The sequence below is a fragment of the Ziziphus jujuba genome, chromosome 3, assembly GCF_031755915.1.
Source record: "Ziziphus jujuba cultivar Dongzao chromosome 3, ASM3175591v1".
Lineage (NCBI taxonomy): Eukaryota > Viridiplantae > Streptophyta > Magnoliopsida > Rosales > Rhamnaceae > Ziziphus > Ziziphus jujuba.
In genome coordinates this window covers 27,033,460-27,039,615 of record NC_083381.1, presented here as the reverse complement: position 1 = coordinate 27,039,615, position 6,156 = coordinate 27,033,460, and the positions used below count along the sequence as shown (strand labels likewise).

Genomic DNA, 6,156 nt, shown 5'->3' with positions numbered 1-6,156 from the left:
TTAAAACGAGTTAAAGATTTTAAAAAAAATTGATTAATTATTGTGGAATTTTATAAACTATATAAAAAATTTACAAAAGGTCAACAAAATTTTTAGAATCAAAATTGTATTGACATTTTTCATTAGAATTTCATTTTAAAAATTTTTTCAAATCCATCATTTTTTAAAATTTTTTTTAAAATAAATATCTTTTTAAATATATTTAAATTTTAAAAAATTTTTACAAAATTTTAATTGAATACATATAAATTATAATAAAATTTATTAAAATTTAAATTAAATATTATTAAACTTGTATAAATTTTTTCAAAATCTAAATCAAATATTTTTAAACTTTTAAACACCTAACTTTTAAACTCTAAACCCAATATGCCCCATATTACATAAAATATGGTCATTTCCTAATCTTTATCAGCCTCCATTTCTAAATCTTCCACATTGGCTTCTAGTAAATTATTTTCTAAACCAACTAGCTACAACAGTCACTACCAAACATTACTACATATCTCTTCTCAGCTTTCCTCTGCAACTCTTCTTTCGTTTTGTTCCTCGAGTTGATTTAGTTTCTGGTTAATAGCTTGTTTTCAATTTCTTATTTTTTTCCAATGGCTGAAGATGAAAGACCAAACTGGTTGGAACTTGTGCCTGAACTCATGTAGTTGTTGACCCTTACTCTCTCTTGGTGGTGATCCTCCTGTTAGCAAAGTCAGCCCTGCCAACGAAGCAGCGTCGTCGCCGGCGTAAGTGGAGAAGCGGCTCCAACAAAAATAGTAATTTCAGGTGTTTGTAATGATGTACAACGGGAAGGGATAGCCGAAAGTCTGACCTACTTACAGGAAAAAAGGATATACTTGGACAGTGTGGTGGACTCTGAAGACATGCAATCAGGCTGTAGAGAATCATGCGAGATGGAAGGACTTTGCAAATAATTAGGCTCAAAAGGATTGGAGTAGACAGACTCTCAAGAGAATCAGGCTGAAAAGAATGTGGTGGACTATGCAATAATCGGGCTTAAGAGTTAAAAAGAGTATTCACGCTGCACAGCTAATTTTTCTTTTATTTATTTATTATTATTTTTTTTTGGCAAAACACTGGTTTTATTTTTATTGTTTTTCAAAACATTGCTTCTTTTGTTTTATTTTTGTTTTTCAAAGCACTCCTTATTATTATTTTTGGAAGTTCAGATTTCGTTGAGCTATCTTGTCTAACATTAGCTGCCAAGATGTGATTTTTGTGATTTATGATAGCTAGTAGGACCATGACTCTCTGTTCATAAGAATAATTCAAGATCTTGATCAAGAATATACTCCTTTTATTGGTGAGGTAGGTAGATGTCTCTCTCTCTCTCTCTCTCTCTCTCTCTCTCTCTCTCTCTCTCTCTCTTTGTGTTTTTTTCTGCCTCCTAAGTCTCATTTTATCTATGATTTAAATCTTCTAGACCGGTTTGGTATCTGTTCCTCACGTTTTATGTTTCTTAATTGGAAGTAAAATATTGCTACATAATATAAGTTTCATGTCACCGTGACTATGCATGTGTCGGGAAATAAATAAATAAAAGGAAAAGAAAAGGAACACAGGATAAGAACATAGAACTTCAAGTGGTTGGTGATTAAAAAGATACCAACTTTCTTACAAAAGCTTTTTCCTTCCTTCATATATAAGTAATTTCTTTACAAATCAAAACAATGATTTGTAAATTCTTATAAAAAAAAAAAAATTTGATTGATAAGATTATACAAATTGATGTTATAATTATACATTGAAATCTTACTCTTCCTAAACACTCAATCTTATGTACATAGATAGTTAAACACTTTAATCATTATAAACATTTTGAAAGGTCCTAATTAAAGCCATTATTGATGAAACTTGAATTCAGGGAAAGAGACGATGATATACAAGCTGGACATTGTAATAGTTACGACTAGTTCATGAAAATAAGAGTGTGGAAGAGAGAGAAATCAAAACCTTGATAAGTGGGGAGAATCAACGTCATGAGTCATGACTCATCCCCTCATGACCAATCTTCACAATATAGCATGTAAGCCACAAGAAATTGAAAGAAATATTTGGGTATTCATGATTGAATAATGAAGTTGAGAATCAATTTGTCGAAGAGGAAAAAGAGGCTTAAAATAGTATATTAGCTCTTTTTTTTTTTAAGGAAAATATTATATTAAACATGTTTATGTAATAATGTAAAATTAGATTATATTCAAAGTTTTGTAAATTAAATATTCTGCATGATTTTTTTTTTAATTTCTGTATTAAAAAAAATATTTTTCTTGAATTATTTATTACTATGATGCTTTGAATTGTCCACAGCAAAGACTAAAGTTGCCAATTTGTCGAAGTTTTTTGTCCTTTTGGGGAAGGGGTTTTTATTTGTATCCGATGCGGATATGGTGGTGGGGTTTTAAACCAACCATAGCAACTTTCTGGTTCTTTCTTTTCTTTTAATTTTCTCTCTTTAAAATTTGCATCCTTTTATCCCCCCCTTTTTTTTTTTTTTGGTTCCTCTCTAAGATAAATTGCCTGTCATCATTGTTTTACTCATCATTTTTGTCTCTTATACTGGATTAAGTTTGATTAATAGATCTAAACATGCATGAAATTCCCTATAAGGATACTACTTATGTCTGATGATTCATAAAGAGACTAAATATCGTTAATAGCTCTATAAATTCATTAAACTGGCAGATTTTGGTGCATCAAAGAAAGTTGTTGAGCTGGTATGACTTTGTCTTTAATTATCCACAAATTTTATCTACTTTCTAAAGACTACATTTAGTGAATTGTTTTTTATCTGTTGATACAGGCTACTTCACACTGGATGGCTTCAGAAAGTTATTCTCCAAACTGGGCATAGCTTGTAAGACCAATTTCATACCTTTCTACCAAGGACAATAAAATTTAAGCCATACTTTCAATAACTAGAATCAAGTTCACTGGTGTGACTACTATTATGTATTATCAAGATACTATATGAAGAATACAACAAACAAAAAATTTCTGTAATTCTGACCTCCAATCTCAAACATATTTCCAAGCTCTCATGCAATGTATAATCTATTCATTTCTCCAATTAGCTGTGTAATGAAACATCAAAATCTAGATTACTTTTTCGTAATGAAGCTCTCTACTGATATACGTAATGTTGGATACACTGTGATTGAGATGGCTACATGAAAGCCTCCTTGGAGCCAGGGGTATCAGGAGGTGCACATATAGAGCTGCTTGTCAGATTTACATTTTCTAGTTTGCTTGATGAGTAGAATTTATAAGAGGTTTTTAAGCTGTTCTTTTTTTTTTTTTTCTTTTTTCTCCCAACTAAGAGAGTTGTTTCTCAACTAAGAGAGTTGTTTCTTTCAGGTTGCAGCTAGCTCTCTTCTATGTTGGAGCAACAAGATCACATCCACCAAACCCTAAGCATCTTTCTGCTGAAGCCAAAGATTTTCTACTGAAATGCTACAAGAGTAAATTGTAAATCCCTTATAGCACTCTCTATGTTTTCTAGGGAGGTGACAACATGCATATTCTTTTTAGCTCCTCTGAATCTGCTGATGCATATTCTAGAAAGCCGACAACATGCGTGTTTCTTTTTTTTTTTTTTTTTTTTTTTGTTCATTGTCTCTCCTTTTAAACATAAATGTGGTGTGAGGGAACCAAATGTAAGGCCTGCTGCGTCAGACTTGTTGCAGCCGCTCATAGTGAATTTCATTTATAGAACAAGCAGCAATCAGGATTAACTGCATGAAAACTTACACACACATCTATACCTACATATCTTTATTCCAACTCTATGTGCATGTACATGATCCTCCTTTAGTTTTACTCATTACACAATTAACTTTTGCTAATTGTGCGCAGCAATATCCATTTGTTACTGGGGAGATATCAGGAATCTCATAGAGTATTCCGCACTTCATTTATGGTCGGTAAAGTTGTCCTATTATTACACTTTTTCTCCTTCTCATGACTATCCTTTTATCAGGAATCTAGAAACAATATGGCAACACCTGGGGCAAATCTTAGGAACTTTGTAACTGTTTTCTTTTGTGGAACGATTACTAGTTGTTGGCAGTCTGGATTTTTGAGTTTAATCAATGCTGCAGCTTGAACCCTGCAAGCAGAAGGTCAACCTGTGCAGGCTTGAAGGATATTTTTGGGTAGTGTGAGACTCTAACTATATATATATATATATATATGTATCCTGAGAATTTGTCAGGAGTGAGATCTTACTGGGGACAAATGAATTACGATGATGTGATATGTCAGATTGATGTTCAAGATGATCTTATGGTTAGTTCATATCTGCCTCAGCGTCTAATGATTTAGCCAAGGTAATGAACCTTTTTTCTGTTCTACATGTTATTTAAGTATTAAATTTAAATACTGATAGCTGGATTTTATTTTTCTTTTCTACCAGATTTTTGATCGTATGTATGAACCGACTGATGATTGGCCAAGTAAGTCGGATGGAAGCATAGAGTTGGCTAGAAGTGGAAACTTATCTCCTGCTCAGACAATTCATAAGGCTGCTCGCAATCCCAGAGCATCTGAAAAGGAGGAAAGTGACTTTGAATTTGCTCATAGGCAATCGGCAGATGATGATGATCTGAAGTTTCAGAGTCTTAGAGCTGTCCTCGAAAAGGTGTTGATTTTGTTCACCATGGTCTTTAACCATATGGATAACTGATAAGATTACCGCGAAGATTCCTTTTATTTTCAATAATTCCATGTCATTAAAGAATCAGTTGAAAAAAAAAAATATATATATATATATATATATATATATATGTCGTTTAAAAATCTGTAAGCAAGCATATTGCAGATGATGCCTGTGAAAATACTAAACATGCTTTATGAAACTATATTAAGCATTAGCTGAAGAAGCTGAAGACCCCTCTACGTGAAGAGCTCTATTGCACATTGAATGCAACTGATCCTCAAAGTGTGAATGGAATTGCGAATGGTGTAAATGTTTCAATTCATTGGAATTTGCCTCCTAAGAGCAGGTCTTCCAAACAAGCACTTAGTAGAAGACTCTCTGCAAGGGTTGATGCTGCCAAAACTGCAAGCCCTGTGACTGCAAGTCATTCCAAAATTGTATCAGATGCTAGTGGTCTGCATGGTAGAGCTCTACAGGAAATCCAGCCACCTCAAGTTAGCAAATGGAAAGAGCTTCGTCTTGATGATCATGAATGAAGGACCGTTTAGGCCAAGGCTCACCATCTAATTGTTTCTATAGTGGCTTACTTTAGCTTATGTTTCCTTACATGATTTCTTTATTATTTATAACTTTTTCAAAATGGTTTTACTCTGAGGGACAAAGGAAGTGGAAAGAAGAACTTGTTCAAGAGCTTGAGAGGAAGTGAGGCAAGTGATAAATAGTTGGATTCCTTGGTTGAGCTGAAGTAAGCATAAAATTTAAAAAACTTTATTTTCATAAAAAGAAGGACAAACTCTAGCACAAGTTGTGAGACCTCATGTTCCATGTAAATAGATTTAACACAATGAAATCCTGTGCTTTAGTTATAAGTTATAACGGTATACTGAGAAAAGAAGCTCAAAATTTGGTTGTTCTTTGTTCTGTGACAAACATGATTCTCTCAATCACTTTTGGATGAAAAGCACATAATTTTTAAATTTTTCAAACGGGTCTTAAGGAAAGTGTAATATGCAGAGATGATTAGACTTGCTGGCGTATTTATATGAACTGTTATTGTTGCGGATATTGACCCATACAGTTGGGTCACCTTGACAAATCTGCATGAATAACAGGGTTGTGCAACCTCTCAATCCCACTGTATTATTAAGTCCCTTGTGTTTTGGCAGAAAAAATGTCTCCTATAAGTAACCAAATATTTTTGTATATATTATATGTCTTTCTGAATTTCTATCTTCTATATAAAGTCTTTATGTTATTTTACGGAATAGGAAAGATGAAATAATTGAGTCTGTGTGAATCATATATAAATATTTTGCACATTGCCCAAGAGTCCAGTGCTTTTAGTAAACATGTGCGACCCTCATCCCCAAGTTCCTCTTACTTTTTTCTCCGTTGATTTATACATGTGATAACCCTGCTACAAAGCCTTATAACCATTACCCCAAAAATAAAATAAAAAAATAAATTGATTTTACTTTAGTCAG

At 32.9% G+C, this 6,156-nt stretch overlaps 1 long non-coding RNA gene across 1 annotated transcript; it reads left to right on the top strand.

The window, feature by feature from the left end:
• The first annotated feature begins 351 nt into the window (after positions 1-351).
• Positions 352-4,773, top strand: LOC112492418 (uncharacterized). Its single transcript, XR_009638258.1, has 6 exons — positions 352-1,323; positions 1,880-2,732; positions 2,819-3,287; positions 3,373-3,483; positions 3,871-4,343; positions 4,430-4,773. It is a non-coding gene; the product is annotated as an uncharacterized LOC112492418 (long non-coding RNA).
• The last annotated feature ends 1,383 nt before the right edge of the window (positions 4,774-6,156 follow it).